Below are 22461 nucleotides of genomic sequence, written 5' to 3' on the forward strand. Positions count from 1 at the left end.
TGACCAAGCACCTGTCCTCCAGATCTCTTGTACTACGTGGTGAGCACATCCAAGGATGAATCTGTTTGTTGAAATATGTCAATTGATATGTCAATTCCTGGGGGTGTTTTTTTTTTTCTTATTCTTTCGGATCAGCATAAACTTCTTCTTTTGTTGCCATTGTCTCTTTGATCATATGTTATTTCATGATATTCTTCTGAATTAGCCAATTCTTTTTGATACAGTGACTCTGTGTACCCCTTCCTTCATTTTTTGATGCTTTCTGGATCATCAGTATTCTGCGCACAGCATCTTTAGCATTTTTAAGTACTGCAGCTTGAGGCCTGAATTTGTTCTTTAGTTTCTTCAGCTTGAGAAATGGCAAGTGAGTTCATCCCTTTTGATTTCTGACTCCTGCTCTTTGCACATTTCATTGTAATTCTTTGTTTGGCTTCCTGAGCTGCCTTTTGAAATCTTCTGTTCAGCTTCTTAACTTCCTGATTTCTTCCCTTTTCTTTGGCTTCTTGGTACTCTAGTGCAATAATCAGAGTCTCTTCCGCCATCCTTCTCGGTGTTTTCTTCCTCCTATCTTACAGTGATGACCTTCTGCATTGTCATGGGTGAAATTCTTTCTATCTTCCCACAGTTCATGCTTGCACTAAAATAAAGCTAAATAAGAACTGTATAGACTGTCCCAATTTACCTATTAATTCTTAAAAGCACAGGAATTGATAGTGTTCCTAACCTGCATGCGTATTTATTAGTCATAGAGTTATTATTCTTATACTGACATAGAGAAATTTTGTTTCTGGATTTTTATTGAATTTTTTTTAGTTTAGTATCATAGAAATTCAGGTATGTCCTTGTAATATTTTTCATCTTTGACCTCTTTGAAAAATCTACTCTGGAAGCGTTACCTTAATACTTGTTATATTTAACAAAAAAAAACCTTCATAAATATTTTAATATTGTAGAGTGCCTTTAGCCTAGTGGTAAGAAGCTGCACTGGAATCCAAAAGGCATGCAATTCTAATCCACCAGCTGCTCTATGGGAGAAGGATGGGCAACCTCCTCCTGTGCGATTTACTGCCTCTGAAAATCCCCTTAGGGTCAGTTATAGGTTGGCTTTGATTCAACGGTACATGCAACAACAACGGAGTTCCTTTATAGTGATTCTTTAACAATTTCCACACACCAGAAAAGTAGTTAGCTTTATGCAAAAGATTTTAAGATTATTAATTTTAAATAATAGTTAGAAAATATATTCAATATTAATTGAGAAGAAGTTCTGGTAGCCTGCTAGGTAAGGACTTGCACTGCCAGCCCAAAGGCAGGCAGTTTGAATCCACCAGCTGTTCCAAGAGAGAAAGATGGACAGTCCTCTCCCATGAAATTTATAGCCTCTGAAGAGTCAGTTATGAGTCTGTTCCAACTTGATGGCAATGAGACTTTTTTCTGGGACAGGGAGGGAGGTTGTAAATCTGTAAATAATGAGGCAGGTGTTTAGAAAGAGAGACATTTGAAAGTAAAGGGGCTTTATAGTGTTGTGCTAGCTGATTTTTAACAGGAAGAATCTCAGGATTATGAAATCCTGTTCTCTATTCTGAGCACAAGGCATTTTCTTGGATGAGAGCAAGCAAATGAGCGTGATGGCTGTGATTTCCTCCCTGCAAAACCCAAGAGTCAATTTCAAGTACTATTATTTGTTACTGTCTTTGATTTATGCCATTCTCTGTGGGAACTGGGCTTTGACTTTTCTGTCATCTCTGGGCTAATCTGAATTTCCTGAACTTTGTTGTTATTTTTAGGAGTTGTTGAGTGACTCTAACTCACAGGTACCCTAAGTGCCACAGATTAAAACCTTACCGTGTCCATGTGAGCCTCTCTCTCTGCTGTAACTAAGTGCATTGTAGCAGTCACTTGTGTCCCTTGTCCTTGCTAAGGGCCTCTCTCTCTTTCTCTGACCCTCTACTTTTCTAAGTATGTTGTCTTTTTCCTAGTGCTGGTAACTTCTGGTAACATGCCCAAAGTATGTGAGACAAAACTATGAAACACCCTGGCGGCACTTCTTCTAACAGAGATTTGTTTGTTCCTTTGTCAATCCATGATATATTCAATAGCATAGTGAAAAGGAGCTGTGGTGAAAAGATGATAGCAATCAGCAAGAACATTTTTATCATTTACCAAAGTTATTTCTATGTAATTATCAAATGCCATTGAGAAACTACCTAGCATTTGATTTAAAGAATGAATTCTTGTTTTGTGTTTATTTCCACTCTCTAGGGCACAATAGATGTAGTCTCCTAATGACAAAATAGGTGCTCAGTAATCAAATAATTTTGGAAATGTGGCTATTTAAGGATTTATGAAAATCTTTGTGGACACTAGATAAGTGTAAGGTTAAAAGTTTATAATTTTGTGATTGTAATGTGACATTATTAGCTTGGAATGTTTTTTCTTTCTTTAATTTACCTTGCCTTTATTAGAGAAGCAACCATAATTTCAATGAACAAGATCATTTCAAAGGTGAAACCACCATGTGTGAATTTAGAAGTCAGGGTAGCAAGAATATTAGTCATAAACTTCCTAGACTTATGTGCTTTGTTTATGCTTTGGAAATACTTCCTGTTGCTATTCATCCCCTCCTTATCTGCTAGTACTTCAGAAAGCATGTAAATGCCATCCGTTACATCCAAGACATTGAGGAAAGCAGCCATGAAATACCAGGGAAGCTTTGGTTCAACACCTGTTGATCTCAGGGAATGGTTTGAAACTTAATGAGCACCCAAATGCCTTCCACAAAGCTTTCAGGAAATGAGTAAAGTGACTAAATACAGACAGCAGACGCATCTATCTATCATCTCGGGCACCATCAGAGGAAAGTGTTAATACCTTAGGCATACATAATAAAACTCACTAAGAACAGGAATATCTTAATTTCAAACTACTGTACTTTTAAGCTTCCTGCACATGTCTTCTAAAGCCTTCTCACCATGTGGAAGAGATTTGGGATTCCTACTTTATGCATTCATAGTTCATATAGTGTCAAAATGTACAACTGGGAAAATTAAATTATATACAGTGTGCTATGGAGTCATTGATCTAAAATATGTTTTGAGCTCAGGAAATTATTTTTACAAACAAGCCTTCAAATTTTTTTTAATAGGTACAGCTCATTGTAATCAGCTTTTCTGGTACTACATAAAAAATTATGATTCTAAATTATTTAAAAATGTCTTTGCATGCTTATTTTGAAAAACGTAAATATACAAAATTACCTTTAGATGGTTACCTTGTTGTGTGTCATTGAGCGAACTCCAACTCAAATGACTCTGTAGGACAGAGAAGAAATGCTCCATGGGATTTTCTAAGCTGAAATCTTTACAGGAGCAGGGGTCCGATGATAGCTCAGAAGCTCAGGGCTTTAACCATTGCACCACCAGGAATCCTTCTGGTTGTCTTGGTCTACTAAATAAGAAGTATGCAGCATGCCAGCCTGGGTCTAGGGTTTGAACCAGGAGGCGGCCTTAAGCCAAAGGAAGCCGGGAAGGAAGCGGCCATGTTGTTCCCGGTTTAGCTGGCGCCTTAACAGGCTTGTGGGAAGCTCTCCTTGCCAGAAGGCAGGAGCATGGTGGTGGGGAGTGCAGGAATCGTGGCAAGCTTTGGAGTGGACTGCTTTTCCGGGAATGTGTTTGACATGCAGATTTGCTCTGTTCCTGGAGTGAGGCTAGCCTGGGCCTAGGGTTTGAACCAGGAGGCGACCTTAAGCCCAAAGGGCCCTCAGGCGTATGGCCCTTGGCCAGGTTCAAATTGTCTTCCTGTCAAACATTCTTCTAGGTGGTATATTACTGGTCTGTGTGTTGCTGTACAGAGGTAACTCGTGGTTGCTGTGATGCCCAGTCATGGTAGTGGGCACCCATGGTGGACAGTGTTGACTGGAGCTTCCCAACTGAATCAAGCCTGGAAGCAGGAGCGGCATCTACTTCCAAAATGGCTTGCCTGTGGAAACTCTATGTATGAACAGTGCTCAGGTTGTTTGTTCATAGGGTCGCTATGAGTCGTCTAAGACTCTACGGCATTAAACAACAACAACATGCAGCATTGGGCAAAAGACCTGACTTTAGAGCTAGACCAGGATTTGTATGCAATTTGTGAGAACCCTGGACAAGTTATATAATCTTTCTATTCTGTAGTTTCATCATAAAATGGCATTAATCATTGAGGCTTTCAAGAATGAAGTGAGTTCATGTATGTAAAGCTCTTAAAATATTTCCAAGCATATAGTAAGTTCTATATAAATTTGAGCTAATGTTATTTCTTTCTCTTGGGGCCACTCAGTCTATTGGAAACATTGGTTACACACCTGTTGTATATATTCTTTCCTCATGTGAGTAATTTTTAACTCTAGACCATAAAACAATTTATATTCTATAGAATTAATAGATATATGTTCTGAAAGCTCCTTTGCAGAGATGGTTGAAAGTTATTTCTAAGAGTAGTTAGATAACCTGCTTTCTCTGGAAATATGACATCACACTATTTTCCCTGTCCTAGTACCCAAGTGTCTTCCAGGAATAAAGGCTGAAGGAACACAGTGTTATGGGCATGAGATGTGACGCTGTCAAAGTTCTCCTCCTGGTCTCTGCTGATGGGGGAAATCATGGCATGTGATGACGCACATTCTCCTAGTCCCCTCTCACAGTGCTGCCTAACTTAAGACATTTTTATTAATACAGAATTTTAAGGATTGTTTTGCACCTTTCAGCACATACTACAAATTTATCTCTCCAAATTTAAAAGGAAAATTGGGGGGAGAAATATTGTAAAGGAAGCGGTGCTGGCCCAGAGCACCTCCAGCAGTGGCGGTGCCTGTTCTCTCAGTTCCTCTGAGACCCACCTGAACAGAGAGGGCAACTTGGGGCCTGGTGAGGTGCTCCCCTGGGATGTGCTTCCTCCTGGGGAGCTCTCTGAGGTCCTGAAACTGGGGACTCAATGGTCTCCTGCTACCCCTCCCCAGTCTGGAGCTCCTCAAGGGTGGGGGTGGTTGACATCATTAGCCCTATGGAGTCCACATCAGTTGCTTGCAGGAATCCCTGGAGATGCAGTTAGGTGCTCTGGACAGGGCTCAAACTCATAGTGACTCCGTGTGCTAAAAGAAACCTTCCAGATCCCATGCTCTCCTCATAAACCTCCTTCAAAGTAAGTGTATCATTGCAGCTACAGCATCTATCCATCTCTTTGAGGATCTTCAAATTTTCTCCTGACCCTTCATTCCCCATTATCATAATTGAAATTTTATTTTATGTACTAACCCCCCCAAACAAACCCCAAACAACCTTGTGAGAAAAGGGATGCATATTGTTGTCATTGCTATTTTTATTATGCACCATTGAATTGGAGCCAATTCATAGCTGACTCTACAGTGGGTTTTTGGAGGCAATAAATTGTATGGGAAGAGATTGCCTTGCTCCTGTGGAGCAGGCGGTGGATTGAACCTGTAGATTGGCAATGCAACTCCTCACCCTGAGTTACCAGAGTGCCCCCAAAGCAATGCATAATAAAGCCAAAATGATACTAAATCATAAAAGACAGATCATTAAATGGCAAAGAAACTTTTTACAGTGTTTCTTCCCTAAAAGCTTGGGGCTTTCCCTAAGGCCTCATGTTACTGGAAATTTGACATTCAAATCAAGAACTTCAAGATAGGAAAGATATGAGGCAATAACTAACCTTTTCCTCATTGTATGAAATTATTTTTGACGTTACATCCTATAAAGACTAACTTTTACAGGTGGCAGAAACATTTACTTTGCCATTCCCAGGATTACAGTTTAAATACAGTGCTCAGTAATCTAATAGAAACTGATATAAACTCAGCATAAATGTGGTTTCTTCCTCAGAAACATCAACTCACATGTTAAAAATAGCAATGGAAAATTTGTGGAAGTAGCACAGGGTGTGTGATAAGTGCCTACAAGAAAAAAGAGGAATCCTCTTTAAAAGGATAGCATTGTGCAATTGTTACTTATAATTATTTCTTGCTTGTGCAAAGTTTGACTGGGCATTTCAATGATTTAAGAGTCTAATTAACCAGAAAGCGGAGATTTTTACCAGCCATAATGGAACATCTAATAAATGCATTGAATAGGCTTTGGTGATGTAATCCTGTTAAAAAAAAAAAAAAAAAGGAAAAATCAGAAAGGTATGTTTTCTGGGATTTAAATAAGCCTGCTATTGTAGTTCATTTTTAAAATAGTCACTGAGATGTTTTAATTTATACTCAATTTGATCCTTAAGGGAAATAGACACTCGGGGAGGAGGGAGGTGCAGGCAGACTGTACTTTCTCATTCTTCTTCCTCTCAATAATTTTATAAATCAATCATTACTAAAACTGGCTGCCTAGAGGTTCCTATTACAACAAATGTTCTTGCTGCAATCCTCAAAAGCAGGTATCATGCTGACTTGAATTCTAATTAGCCTTCAGTGTCAAGACATATTAATCAAAATTATTGGTGATGCTTTTGGCACTCGGGCAAATCAGCAAAGATTTTTTTTTTAAATTTAAAGCCCTGTGGTACTATTTTGGGGGCAATGAAAATTGGGTCTGCTTAGAGGTAATCAATATCGTGGAAAGCGTGACCTGGCTTAATCTGATACATTGGGAAGGTTTTAAACAGGTTAAGAAAATAATAATTCTTTTTTCTTTAATTGACAATGACTTATAAAAACAAAAATGAATGGCAATAAATGAAAAACCAGAGACATTTCTGCGTATAAGAGCTAATCAGCTAGGACACTCTGGCTACCATTCCGTTTAACAGATGGTAAGTTCTGAAAGTCCATAGGAAAACATGTGGTGAGCCATTTCTGAATGAAGCCATCACTCCCCTCCTCACCTTAACTAGTATTACCATATGAGTATTTGCTGACTCTTCTCATCTATATGAAAGACGTTCTTTATGTAAATTAGACAAACTCGTGTTTAATAAACTATCCCAATGGCCTTTTTGAAGATAAAGGTCATCAAAAGTGCTCTTTTGCTATATATTAAATGTTGTTTGGAGAAAAATCAGTAAAGATTTTTTTTTTATTGGATTGTAACAATTAATGAGGGCTTGGAGGTTATTGTTAGATTTCAGAAAGCTCATTTCCTTGAGGAATATTTTTCAGTCCTTCCTTTCCTTTTTGTAATAAAAAAGACTAGACTTTGTTGCTTTGTTGGCTATTTGAGATGGTAGTGGTTTGTTTCATAGCCAGAAGATGCAAGTTCCTATCTCATTAGGGTTATTTTTCTTTTATATTACTCTGATTTATTTACAAAGTTTGAATACATTGTTTTTCGCAACAAAAGATCCGTCCATTTTCTTTACCCCACTCACCCATTAAATTGTTCAACCCTATGATTAACACCCTACCCCCTAAACTTACGGCTCTATTTCCACCCTCTCCCTCCCCCACATTGGATCCTCATACTCATTCTACAATAATGGTTTTATACAGTATTTGTCCTTGTGAGATTGAGTTAGTTCACTCAGCATAATGCTCTCCAGTCCCTCTCAAGTTAGGTAGTGATTTACAAAATGATTATTCTTGCGTACTGCATATTATTCCATTGTATAAATATACCATAACTTCTCAATCCGTTTGTTTCTGCTTGGACATTTGGGCTGTTTACATGTTCCTAAGATGGTGAATAATGCTGTTATGAACACTGGTGTACAAGTCTCCACTTGAGCCTCAGTTCTCATTTTCTCGGGGTATATTCCAAGCACTAGAATAGGTGGGTAATATGGTAATGTCTATGTCCGGCTTTTTGAGGAAGCACCAAACTGCCTTCCAGAATGGTTGTACCATCGTACAATCTGAACTCATTAGGCTATTTAAAGTTTTAAAAGTAATAAAAAAGGTTGAAGAAAGATATTTAAGTCAAAAATCTTGGGGATCATTTACCTTTTAACATTTTCCTTTAGTCCAATAAATCTTTCTTTCATCCTGTAACATTTTCTATAATTATGCTCTGGTAGAACCCAACTTCCTGTTCTTGCTCTTTTTCTTTATAACAATCAAAAGCAGTCAATGCTGAGTTGATTCTGATGCATCACATCCCATTTGTGTTAGAGTAAAATTAGGTTGCTTAAAGCTTTCAGGGAAGACTTTTTCAACAGGATCCCTGATGATGTAATTGATTAAGGGTTGAGCTGCTAACTAAAAAGTTGGTGCTCCAAACCCACCCCTACTCCACTGGAGAAAAATAAGTCAGTCTTTTCCTTTGAAAATTTACAACCTTAGAAACTTAATTGGACAGTTCAACTCTTCCAGAATCAGCTCAAAGGCCATGTTGTTGTTGTTGTTGTTGTGTGCCATCAAACTGGAACCGATTCATAGCTGACCCTCTAGGAGGTTTTCAGAGGCAGTTAATAACAAGAGAGGAGCTTGCTCATCCTTCTCCATGAGCTAGATCCCAACCAGAATTGCAGCACAGCTTCTTACCACTGGGCCACCAGAGCTCCCCCATGGCCATGGGTAAGTTTATAATACTATCATTTACTGTGATGTATAATCAATGTGCTTAGTACTACCAGGTTGAAGTTGTAAATGCCAAAATGGTCCCTGTACTTTGAATTGACTGATTGATAGTTAATTTGTGTGTGTTTTTTTAGTTCATCTTTTTTCTTTGTCTTTTTTAAAAAATTTAAATTAATTTTTAATTTCAGTAAAAATTTACAGAGACTTTGGATTTCCATTCATTCATTGTTGTACTTTTCATCCCTCCCAACCCTCCCCCCTAGTACACTACCCTCTTGGAAAAGTAAAAGAAAAATTCTTTTCATTGTTTTACAAACCCTCCCCCATGTAGCCTTCGCTCTGGACTCCTGTTATGACAAAAACACCTATCGCATATCCCTTTTAAACCGTTTTCTCCTTCATCTGTTTCAATGCAGGATACATTATTGAACCTATCTTTCTCAGTCTCTCCCCGACCCCGAGGTCAGTCCTGTTTTTCAACAGTGGCACCTTGCAGTATTTGTCCTTTAGTGACTGAGATACTTCTTCGCTCAGTATAATGTCCTCCAGAGTTGCCCATTTTGAATAATATTGCATGAGTTCTTTGTTTTTCAATGCAGCATAGTATTTCATGGTGTGAATATACCACAGTTTCTCTATCCATTCGTTTGTTTATGGGCACTTAGGTTGTTTCCAGCTCCTTGCTATTGTGAACAAAGCCACAGTCAACATGGGTGTGCATATATCTGCTTGGATGTCAGTTATGGTATTTTGGGGGTATATTCCCAGTAATGGAATTGCTGGGGCAAATGGTATCTCCATTTGCAACTTTTTGAGAAAGCGCCATAGCTCCTTCCACAGTGGTTGCACCATTTTACACTCCCACCAACAGTGAATAAGGGTTCCAGTTTCTCCATAACCTCGCCAGCATTTGTTGCTTGTTGTTCTGTTAAATTTTGCTATTCTTTCTGGGGTGAGATGATATCTCGTAATTGTTTTAATTTGCATTTCTCTTAGAGCTAGGGATTTTGAACATTTCTTCATGTGCTTATTAGCCATCTGAATGTCGTCTTTGGTGACATGCCTGCTCATATCCTATGCCCATTTTTCTATTGGATTAATTACCTTTATCTTGTTGTGGTTCAATTTGTGTTCTTTATGTTTTCTTCAGCATATCTTCAGGTGGGTTTGAACCACCAACCATTTAGAGTAGCCCCACACTTAAGTATTGTGTCTTCTGGGAATTATATGTATTTATATTGCAAATTTATTACAGAAAGAAGAAATGGAAAGAGAAAAATGCCTGTAATACTACTACTCTGATTAGCAACAAAAGTTTCCTGTTAATACAAAAGCAGCATGAAATTGTAATCTATGGTGCTATAAAGAGAACTTGGTAGTGTACCATTTTGTGTTGGATTGCTATTCTCAAGGTTACTGATTCAAATCCATGAGCTATTCCATGTGAGCAAGATAGGCTGTCTCTCCCATAAAGATTTATAGTTTCAGAAACCCATTGGAGGATCTCCATAGTTATGGTTGGAAAGACCACTGTGAAATCCACTAAGCCTTCCATGACTGGCTTTCTGAAGTTATACCTCTGAGTACAGTGATCACTATTCTCTATATATGACATGCTTCTGCATCTTTATGTGCCCTAACTGAATAGTTTTGCTCAAGTGAGCAACCTGATGAAGATATTCAGGTGGGTTTGCTGTGCACCAGAGTTCACTACTAGGCCTGTATTTTGCATCATCTTAGATCAATAGCATCTCTTCTGCCCATGTTTCACTGCCATGCCAACACTACTCTAGAATTCATCCTTTCAATCAACACCCTTGGAACCAACAGTCAGGAAATCAGGAGACGTATTGCCTTGTGCAAGCCCATTCTCCAAAATACTAAAAAGCAATGATGAATTTGACCACTAATGTGCCCCTCCTTCAGACATTGGTCTTCTCAATCATCTGCTATGCATCAGAGAACTGGACACTGAACAAGAATGACAAAGAAGAATTGATGCCTTTGAGTTAGAGTATGGAATAGCTCATGGACTGCTGAAAAACACATATGTCTTGAGGAATATACTGCCAGAGTGCTTCTTGGAGGCAAAGATGGTGAAGCTTTGTCTTTCATGCTTTGGACATGTTGCTAGGCAAGGTGTTCCTTGGAGTGGAACTTCATGCTTGGACATATCAAGGGCCCGTGAAGGACAGGAAGACCCCCCCAATGAGATGGATTGACATGGTGACTTCAGCAATGGGCTCTAGTGTGTGAGAGATGATGAGGATGGTCACTAATATGAGTTGGTGATTCAAATCCATGAGCTACTCCATGTGAGCAAGATAGGCAGTCTCCCCCATAAAATTTATAGCTTCAGAAACCCAGCAGAGGATCTCCATAGCTATATGCAAAGGGCAGGGTTCAGGTCAGCTGTTCTCAGGGTGTCTAGGAATCATACTTGACTCAACAGCACCTAACAACAACAACAGCCACCTTGACACAGGGAAATGTGTTTTTGTGCTGGCTTTTGTGCTCCTTTGGAGATGAACTTGGTGATTAAATAAATGTTAAAATTAACAAAATTGTATAATCCATAGAGAAAATAAGTAAAGATCAGATGTAATCTCAGGTCAAAACTGGGAAATTAAACTACATTTTCTTAATTTTGGAATTAGTTGTTGTATTAGTTCCATATTACAATAACACCAACAGAGATGGTATTTCTATTTCTATGACAATAATTTAATCACTGGTTAGCATGTGACTTGGGTAGCAGAATATGGAGCCAATTTTCATTTTGCTTTAGCAATTAAATTTTTGGACTAGAGTAATGGTTGTTAAAAATTATATTGGTATACATTTTTTCAGGCTTTTGTTAAATCATAGCTCTGTACTCATTTTGAGTGAGATATTATGCCATTTAATATTTTTCATATTTGTTCTAAGAACTTGTAGTATTATAAAAGTGTAACTAAAACAAAATAACACAGCAACAATTAACCCCCAATGTCAATGAAATACTTCCACACCACCGTCTGTCCATGCTTCCTTCCTTCTTGGTTTCCCCATCATCTTCTCATCCTTCCTCCTCTTCACTTGTCTCCCAATATCTAGGAAGGTACTACACAGACCAAAATTAATAATAAGTTTCAGAAATTGTGGTTTTCCCACAGTACAACTTCATTTTATCTCTCAGTACTTGAAAGACCTTCACAATAATTATAGATGATTGTTATTTTCAGTGCTACTGACAAGAATACATCTAATCATTTCAGCAAAGGCATTTGACTGTGTGGATCACAGCAAATTGTGGCCAACATTGAAAAGGGAAATCCCAGAACATTTGATTGTGCTCATGTAAAACCTATATTTGGACCAGGAAGTAGTAATCAGAACAGAGCAAGGAAACACTGCATGGTTCAAAATCAGAAAAGGAATGTGTCAGGAATGCATCCTGTCTCCATATATTTTCAATCTATATGCAGAAAAGATAATTTGAGAGGCTTATCTTGAGAAATGCAACATTAGGTTTGGAGGGAGATTTATCAACAACATGTGTTATGCAGATGACATAACCTTACTTGCCAAAACTGAGGAGAAACTGAAGTGCCTGCTGCAGAGTGTCAAGGACTGCAGTCTATAATATGGAGTGCAGCTCAACATCAAGAAAAAAAAAAGATTCTCTCCACTGGGCCAACTGGCAGCACCATGATGCATGAAGAAGAGAATAAGATTGATAAAAATTTCATCTTGCTCAGATTAACAATCAACATTGTTGGCACAAGCAGTCAGGAAATCAAAAGACAAATTGTATTAAGAAAGTCTACTGTCAGGGACTTTTCCAGAGTACTGCAGAGCAAAGATGTCAGTCTAGAGACCAAAGGTACACTTGATCCAGGCCCTGGTCTTCACAATTACTTGCTATGCATCAAAGAGCTGTACAATGATTAAGGAAGACAGAAGAATTGGTTCCTTTGAGTTGTGGTGCTGTAGAAGAGTCTTGAACGTAACATGGACCGCCAAGAAAACACATAGGTCTGCCTTGCAGAAGGTGAAACCAAGCTTCTCCTTGAAGGCTAGGATTTTGAAGCTCTGTGTCACATACTTTGGGCATATGGCAAGGAGGTACCACTTCTTGGAGAAGGACACTGTGCTTGGAAAGATGGAGGGACAATGCAGGAGAGGAAGACCTTGGATGAAATGAATTGATACAGTACCTAGGGAAATGATGTGTCCAGAGTCAGTGAGACTGGCTAGCTCAGGACAGGGCTAGCTTCAGATATGTTATACATTGGGTCACTGTGAATTGCAGGTGATTTGAGAGCATGTAACAACAATGTACATACAATATGTTTTTGCTTTTCTTTTTTTTTTGTTTACAATATGTTTTTGCTTTATCGAATGCCTAATCTTTCAAGCTATAATGAGAAAAAAATTCTAGGTCTTGTTTGCATTATAATATTGTTTTAATTTAATGTTTTTTTTTTTAATTTTTGCAAAATGTAAGATTTCTGAATAGTGGTTATATATTAATAGCATGACACATACCCAGATTTAGAATGTTGAACTCATAGACAAAGAGCTCTGGTGGTGCTTTGTCTAAGGCAGTCAGCTGCTAACTGAAATGCGCAGGTTCAAACTCACCAGCCAACTCAGAGGAAAAAAGATGGGCAGTCTGTTTCCTTAACGATTTTCAATCTTGCAGACTCTGAAGTTCTACTGTATCGTCATGGGTTGCTATGAGTCAGAACTGGCTTGATTGAATTCAATTTGAGATCTTAAAAAAGCAGCCCAGTTTGAGTAAATATAGTCTACTTTCTCTATAATATATGTTTAAATAATACATATAAGCAGCTTTTAATGGGAGATAGACAATTGTGACATTCTTTGCAGCTTTTGAACATTAGTTGTTTTTTGTTATATTTCTCCACTAAACCACATTGCTGGCCTTCTAGCAGTGATATTATAAGATCAGTTAATTGATTAGATGTACTCTTCATTCTACCACAGATACTTTTTATCACACTATGAAAAGAATCCTAATCTATTTCTATTACATTGTTCATAACGATGATAAATGAGAAAACCTAAGGAGCTAAGCTGAGATAGTGAATAGAGAGATGGAGGCAGACGGTACAAGATCTCCACATAGGTACAATTCTCTGAGAGTAGGACACATTTGAGAGCTCTGGTGGCATAGTCCTGAATGAGGTGTGTTGCTAACCCAAACGTGACACTTCTCTCTCAGTTCAAATCCACCGGTGGCTCTGAGGGGAAAGAGTGAGCACTCTTCTCCTATGCCATTTACAGCCTTAGAAAACCCTCTAGAAAAAAAAAAAATTTAAAAAAGAAAAAAGAAAGAAACCCTCTAGAGAATCAGCTATGAGTTGGTTTCACTTTAATGGCAAAGATTTTCAGGGTTTTTTCATGTCTCTGAAATTATTAGTGCTGTTTGAGGCCTTGGTCTTCATGGTAAAGCAGAGATTAAAGCCTGTACTTTTCTCTTGTTTTTCATGGACAAATTTTGAATTGGGTTTTTGATATAAAATTTTTGTTTTATACTGGTTTTCTTACAAAGTTTATATATATTGTTTTTCAAACAAGATCTTTCCCATTTTCTTTACTCTACCCTCCCTCTACCCATCAAATTATGAGACCCTATGATTACACCCCGGCCCATCCTAACCCCTATGCTCCTACCCTCCCACCCTTGGACACTTATACATGTTTTACTAGTTATCTTTCTATTTCTACAGTAATGGTCTTAGACAGTATATGTCCTATGGGAATAAGTTAGTTCATTTAGCATAATACTCTCTAGTCCCTCCCAAGTTAGGAAGTGATTTTTGAAATCATTGCTCCTGTATGCTGCATAGTATTCCATTGTGTGAATGTACCATAATTTCTCAATCCATTCAATTGTATTTGATCATTTGGGCTGTTTCCATGTCCTTGCAATGGAAACACTGCTATAAACATTGGTATACAAATCTCCATTTGTGCCTCAGTTCTAATTTTCTCAGGGTATATTCTAAGTAGTGGAATAGCTGGGTCATGTGGAATTTCTATATTCAGCTTATTGAGAAACTTTAAACTGCCTTCCAGAGTGGTTATACCCTTTTACAACCCCACTAACAGTGTATGGGAGTTCCCATCTCCACACATCCTCTCCTACATTTGTAATGTGCTGTCTTGTTAAACTGATATTGGAATGAGATGGTATCTCATTGTGGTTTTGATTTGCATCTCTCTTATTGTCAGTGGTTTTAAGCATGTGTCTGTTGGCCATCTGAATATCTTCCACTGTGAAAAGTTTTTCCATGTCTTTTGCCCATTTTGTAATTATCAGTCTTTTTCTTGTGGAGGCCATGTAAGATTCTATAAATTTGGTTTTTCAAGGACTGCTATTATTGTGTGCTCTCAGGTCAGCATAGATTTTCAGCTGACCCTTCATCAGGTTTAGTGGGTTTTCAGAGACTGCAAAGACATGGGATGAGATTGTCCAACTTTCTTCCACACAGCAGGTGCTGGATTCGAACCATATGCCTTTGGGTTGGCAGTGCATATAATTAGGCCACCAGAGCTGCCTCTAGTACTATAAAGTCACAAACCTAGAAGATTAGTATTCTTTCAGAACTTGCCAGATTTTACCATTTACATTACATTATCTACATTAATGTTAGAATGATTTTGCTTAGTTTGCCTGCTTAAATCTCCTGTCCGTGATTATGCTAGCAAGTTCCTGACATTTCAAAAGCTTTCTGGCTGCTTTTCTGTTCCTCAAGCCATTCGTAAAATGACTTGCAGAAATCATGATTTGGGTTTTTCTAGGTCAGGTAATAGCCCAAGTATAATGTAAATTGGAGCTCTGGTGGCCTAGTGGCAAGAAGCTGCACTGCAATCCCAGAGGTATGTGGTTCGATACAGGCCATGGTCTTTGCAATCACTTGTTATGCATCAGAGAGTTGGATAATGACTAAGGAGGATAGAAGGAGAGTTGATGCCTTTGAGCTGGGGTGCTGGAGAAGAGTACTGAAAATACCATGGACTGCTAGGAAAACAAACAGAATCCTGGAAAGGGTCAAACTGGGTGGCTCCTTGGAGGCAAGGATTCTGAGGCTCCATCTAACATATTTTGGGCATGTTGTAAGGACAGACCAGTCCTTGGAGAGGGACATCATGTTTGGGAGGGTGGAGTGATGGTGCAGGAGGGGAAGGCCCTCTATGAGGTGCATTGATTCAGTGACTGGGGTAATTGGGATGGGTGTATCAGAGACAGTGTGATTGGCACAGAACAGAGCAGAGTTTAGGGCTGTTGTACATAAGGTCCCTATGAGTCACAAGCAACTCGACTGCACATAACAACAAACAACATAATGTAAATGGAAAAAACAAAACATTCTGAGTTTGTTTTCCATCAGTAAAGACTATGTAAACACATAATCTTCTTCTTTTTTTTTCTTATGAAAGAGGTATTTATTAGTCTGCTTGGGCTATCTAAGGCCTGAGATAGGACCAGGGCCACAGAATTCTAATGTGCCTAATGGGACCCACACTTCTGGGTCAGGAAAGCAACTAAGGAAGCTATTATAGTGTGAGCAGAGATTCCTAAAACAAATAATAAGCTTTACACATAATCTTCTTATAGTTCCAGTTTCCTCTCTTGTGTCTCTCCCCTCAACTTACTACTGTGTGTAAGTAATTTCCATTTTAACTCTCTTCTGTGGTTAAGTGAAATTATATACATGAATTCCTCAGTTGAATTCCTCAATTCAATTAGTCAATGATCTGGTTTTAGTTCAGTAGTCAAATTCAAACATCTATTCAAACATCTCAGAGCAGTTATAAGTCAGCTTCTCCTTCAAGCATCTGGCAAGAACAGAAAAAAAAAATCTTTAACTGTGGCCTTTATCTCAGGGCTCCTCGGATTATACCTTGTCACAGTTTCTCCACAGAAATCCTAGTCTCTCCATCACCAAGTTCTTGCTCCAGTTTCCCTCAAGTCTCACTGTTGCATGTCTTGCACACCTTAAATCTTACCACCCAGTGTGAGAAGCATTCTTTCTCTTTTCCTAGTCCCACAGCTGTTGATGATTTGTAAGACTACATGTCTGTAGTTATGGTAGCTGGAGACCAGAGGGGGCTAACTATAATGGCTATAAAAAGTCATCTTTTAAGTTAATACCAACCACAATGCCTATATAGTCCAGTCCAAATAGGTGTTTTCTCCTGTCCCTTGTCCCGATAACTTATGTAACTTCAATTTTTTTACATTTTTATTTACTTGAAAGATAATTCTCCAAATTTATTTTGTCTTTGAATCATATTTCAGCTGCATATCACCAACTTTCTCCAGTTCAATCTTTCTTCTAGTTTGGTTTTTAAGAAATAAGCCTTATATTTCCCTTTTTATCACATTAAGCATTTACATAATGTTACGTTGCTGTTGCTTTTCTTCTAGACATTTCAAGAGACTTTCAGATATTTAAAATCTTTGAGCAGCTCATCAGCCTATCAAAGAGTGCTTTTTTAAAGATTAAAATCATGCATTTTTAAAGGAATTTATTAACTTATGAGAAAATTGAGTAATTATCACTATGTTTTTCCTTAACTTTCTTATAAGAAAGAAAAATTATTCTTGGTATTCCTGTCACTTCGCTACCTAACTGAGTTTGCATTGTTTTAAATTCCTTTCATTCTGCAATTCTAAATGCCCTGGGAAATAGATATTATAAAATGATGATATGTTCACATAAGAAAATTTAGGATTAATTATTGAAAGAAGTTAAAAAGGGATTGTGTATAGATCCACGGAGATGGCAGTGTGACAAGAAAAAACTCAAGTGCATTACCATCGAATTGGAAGTAACTCCTAACTACCCAGTGGGTTTTCTGAGGCTGTAAATCACAAAGGATATTGTTCCTTTTTCTCCCAAGAAACCACTGGTGGATTCGAACAGCCAGAGAATCTGCCTTTGGAATTAAGAGTGCTGACTATACCGCCATTGCAGAGAAAAGCCTTGTTGATACAGTGGCTAAACACTGTTGGAACCCACCAGTAGCACTGCAGGAGATGTGTTAATGTGCTTCTATAAAGATTATAGACTTAAAAACTTAGCAGGACACTTGTTTTGTCATGCAAAGTCACCGTGAGTCAGAATAAACTTGACAGCATACATTGCAGAACTGCTAGAAATACTACCACTAATAATAATCATGATACCAGCTGTGATAGGAGCTGTGCACTCAATAATAACAGCAAATATTGAATGAATGTTTGCTCTATGCTAAGGGCAATACTAAGTTTTGCTTTTACCTAATGAAGCCTTGACTAACCTACCCTGGTGGCATAATTGGTTAGTGTCACACTGCTAACAGAAATGTGACATTTGAAATCTACTGTCACTCTGTGGGAGAAAGATGAGCAATCTCTACTCATCTCAGAAGCTACTCAGCATTGGAGCCACAGCAGTGGCTCTAAATGAGTAACCTACTCTGTAAATAAGCGGAATCTCCCATTAGTGATACCTCAGGTCTCCAATTCACAAATCCTGCCTTTAAATCAATTCTATATATTTAGCAGCAGTCCTTAGAATTTTGGGTCTCAGAACCCCTTTACAGTATTCTAAGGAAGTATTGAGGATCAAAAGAGAGCTTTTACTTATGTGAACACATCTGTTGATAGCTGTCATTTTATTAGAAATTAAAACTGTGATTTAAAAAGAAAAAAACCCTATTTTATCATGACATGAAAAAGGAACTCCATTTAAAAGAAAAATGTTTAGTGAAGGTAGTACAGTTTTTCCTAATCTCTTTAATATAAGGCAGCTGGATTATCCTACCTGCTTCTGCATTCAGTCTATTGCAATTTGTTTCTTTTCTACCTTTTGCTTTGGTTTATCTTAAGTACTTAAAAAATTCAACCTCACAAGATATATGTAATAGGCTCAGTGTGTCAAGCTGATTCCAATTCATGGAGACACCCTGTGTAATAGAGGAAGACTGTCCTTTAAAGGGTTTTCATGTGCTAGTTACTTTAGAAGTTAGTCACCAGAATTTTCTTGTAAGGTGTCCTCAAAATCCAATATTTCCGTGAGCAGTAAAGCACATTTACTGTTTGCACCATTCAGGAACTCCTGTGATTAGACAATAGAAAATTATTTTAATAGCCTTTTCATAAATTGGTGGATATTTTTTGCTTGATATTATTGCACTAAACTCTACAAATATTAGTTTCCTAAAAGTTAGATGAATATGGAATCTGACATCATATCAATGGTCATATTCTGCACATTTAAAAGAGAATGAAAGTAAGGAAAGTTTTATCTTTGCCATGTTATGAAAGTACTTTGACCTTCAGGACTTCTGAAAGGGTCTCAGGAATTCCCAAGAAGTCCAGAGTACAATTTGATAACCTCTAGAACAAGCTTAGGAAGACAAGAAACTGTCCAGCTAACTCAAGGAAATAAATAGTTTATGGTTCATTTACTTCAACAATCATCTTTAAAGGCAGAAAGGAAGAGATTGAAAACTAATGCTTTATCCAATTTCACCATTGTCTCCCTGGCATTTCTTGAACAAAAATGGTAAATGCAATGTTCTCATAATTATTATCACCCCATTATGCTGCCAAGAAAGTCTCTGAATAGCATAAATTGTTTGGACTCAGCTGCTAACAGAAAGACTGGCAGTTCAAACACACCCAGATACTGTGCAACAAAAAAAAAACTCCTGGTGATTGGCTTAAAGATGACAGCCAAGAAAATCTATAGGTCCCAGTTTAGCCTTGTAATACATAAAGTTGCCATGAGTTAGACTGGCAATAGGTGGTTTTGGTTTTGGTTTAGTTTTGGTTTTGGAGGGAGGGTAGGATTCTGCCAAGATAAATAGATAATGGCTCTACAGTGATTGAAGTTTCCAGAAACAAGTAAAATAGAACTGTGAGACTGTACTTAAATATATTTCCTGGAAGTAACTAAGAGAATACGCCATCCCCTTTTCCTTATGAATCAGGGTGAAGTCTCTCTCAGGGAGGAGTGATAGGGAATGGCAAAGGACACACTGACAAAGGAGATTAATCAGAACTGGCTTTGACAAGCACTGTGGCAATTGGACAATTATAACAGACTTTAAAGGGGGGGAAAGAAGAATGAACTGGGGAGGAGGGTAGAGAAAATAGTGCAACAATGAATGAATGAAAACCCAAAAACTCTGTAAATGTTCATTAAAGTTAATAAAATATAATTATAAAAAATTTGGTATTTCCCCTTCGTTAAATTGAAATACAAGATGTATCATTATACAGGTACAATATACTTAGAGAGCCTTGATAAGAAATACCCCAAAACCTTTCAAATTAAACAATACTAATGTGTAAGTATTGAAAGGGGACATCATGCTTGGAAAGATGGAGGGTCAGCAAGGAGAAGAAGACCTAACAAAATGGATTGACACAGTTACTGCTGCAATGGACTCAAGTGTGAATAAGAGTGAATAAGGCTGACATGACAGAAGAAGAATTGATACCTTTGAGGTTTGGTGCTGGAGCAGAGTACTGAATAGCTAGCTAATGCACTGTCAAAAGAACAAACAAATATGTTTTAGAGAGGTGCCAAGAGTGTTGACTGTGGAGCCAAGAAAACTAAAGCTGTGAACAATCTCAATCTCTTCACCATCCATACTGATGCTGCCAATTGGTCCAGTGGTACGAATCTTTGTCTTCTTAACATTGAGCCCCAATCCATATTGGAGGCTGCAGTCCTTGACCTTCTGCAGCAAGCGCTTCAGGTCCCCCTCAGTTTCAGCAAGCAGGGTTGTGTCATCTGCATAACGCAGATTGTTGAAGAATCTTCCATCAATCCTGACCCCACATTTCTCCTCAAAGAGCCCAGCCTCCCAGATAATCTGCTCTGCGTACAGGTTGAAAAGGTACAAAGACAGGACACATCCCTGGCTTACGCCCTTCCCAATTTTGAACCATGCAGTGTTTCCTTGCTCTGTTCTGACGACTGCCTTTTTGTCCATGTATAGGTTTCACATTAGCACGATCAAGTGTTCTAGGATTCTCATTCTTCTCAGAGTCAGCCACAGTTTGTTATGATCCACACAGTCAAACGCCTTTGAATAGTCAATGAAACACAGATAGACATTCCTCTGGTATTCACTGCTTTCAGCCAAGATATAACAATAGTGTAAAATTACTACAAACTGTAAAGTGTTAGTCATAGCTTTAAATAAAAATTGTTTCCCTCACCAGTCTTTTAGATAGGACTTTCTATTCACATTTGAAAGGGAGATTTACAAAGACTAAAATAAATAAATAAATAGAGAGAGGGAGAGAAAGGAAGGAAGGAAGGAAGGAAGGAAGGAAGGAAGATACTTTGTCAAGGCATTGAAATCATAAAATTTGTTTCTTTGTAAATTGGGAAACTGCATGCTTAGTTTTCTTTTTGTAAACTAAACACTAACTTATATAAGGGATACGTTTTTTGCAATACTTAATCGTTTTTTCACTTTCATATTAATATGCTTCTATTTGCTTGACAATCAGATAGTTTTCTTTCTACTTTAAGATATGTAAGAAGCTTTGTCTACCTATAAAATACACCCTATTAACTTGCATTATGTTTTCATGACAGTAAGTCATTACTAATAATAGACATTGATTTTAAAACAACTTTTGTGAAATTGTGAAAGGAAATATTTATGTATTTGTATACATCATTTTATGGATAGAGATATTTCAATATATTCCTTATTTTTTTGTTATGAAATAGTAATTGTTTTAAATAGAAATTGAATTCTATGAAAGAGGTTCAAAATTTTACTTGTACCCATTAGGAGAACCGCACAAAATTATTTTCTCAGATTATCTTTTTTTGTGGTATGTAACAAACAAACAGGAGTGGCATCCACTTCCTAAACAACATGCCTTTGGAAACTATGAACTTTGATAAATGATGATAGTTATAGAAAGGCTTCAGGCCTTTTATTCATAGAGTCACTGTGAGTCATGCTCCACTCAACAGCAATCAACAACAACAAGGTTATGTTAAGAAGAGGAACAATTAAGTAAAAAATATTTGCAAGCAAATAAACCTCAAACATCATTTCTCCACCTTTCCCCTTTTTCTTTCCTTCAGTCATTGACATGAGCATCAATGTTAGCAGTGTAACAATTTGTATTGTAAGTCAATGTGGCAAACAAATTCATGAATAACTTTTTTGTGGTTATAACACCTTTTTGTTTCTTACCCAGTGCCCAAGATTTTGTGTAGCATCTCTTTTTTTAATTCAGTTGTTTGAAAAAAATTTATAACATTTGGACACTTTTTGCAAAACATCCTTTCTATATCTTTCTAGCCAACTCCAATTATAAACAAGAGTTAAAAATCACTGCCTTAGAAAACCATTGGTGTATCACACAGCAACAACTTCCCCCCAAAGAAATAATCCAGGTTTCTGCTTGTCCTGCTCCTGGAAGTCCTGGCACTAAGTTTCAAGATGGTTCTTGCTAAGAGCTGGACCCTGAAGAAGCATTTTGAAGGCAGCCCCACAAATGATAACTTTGAATTGAAGACAGCAGAGCTCCCACCCTTGAAAGATGGAGAAGTCCTGCTTGAAGCTTTGTTCCTCACTGTGGATCCTTACATGAGATTGGCAGCCAAAAGATTGAAGGAAGATGGGGCAGCAAGTAGCCAGAGTTGTGGAAAGTAAAAACTCAGCCTTTTCTGTAGGGACTGTTGTTCTGGCTTTTTCAGGCTGGACAACACACTCCATTTCTGATGGGAAAGAACTGGAAAAGCTGCCAACAGAGTGGCCGGATACATTACCACTGTCTTTGGCTCTGGGGACAGTTGGCATGACAGGCCTAACAGCCTACTTTGGCTTACTTGATATCTGTGGTGTAAAGGGTGGAGAAACAGTGATGGTTAATGCAGCAGCAGGAGCAGTGGGAGCTGTTGTTGGACAGA

The 22461-nt window shown here is 37.9% G+C and overlaps 1 protein-coding gene and 1 pseudogene across 1 annotated transcript in view; both read left to right on the forward strand.

Annotated features, from left to right (window-relative positions):
* COL25A1 (collagen, type XXV, alpha 1) overlaps positions 1–22461 on the forward strand; it is a 701437-nt gene that overhangs the window by 599604 nt on the left and 79372 nt on the right. The window lies entirely within an intron of this gene.
* LOC102856919 overlaps positions 21992–22461 on the forward strand; it is a 958-nt pseudogene continuing 488 nt past the window's right edge.

Source organism: Elephantulus edwardii, unplaced genomic scaffold, assembly GCF_000299155.1.
Source record: "Elephantulus edwardii isolate Elephantulus edwardi_28Jun2011 unplaced genomic scaffold, EleEdw1.0 scaffold00012, whole genome shotgun sequence".
Taxonomy (NCBI): domain Eukaryota; kingdom Metazoa; phylum Chordata; class Mammalia; order Macroscelidea; family Macroscelididae; genus Elephantulus; species Elephantulus edwardii.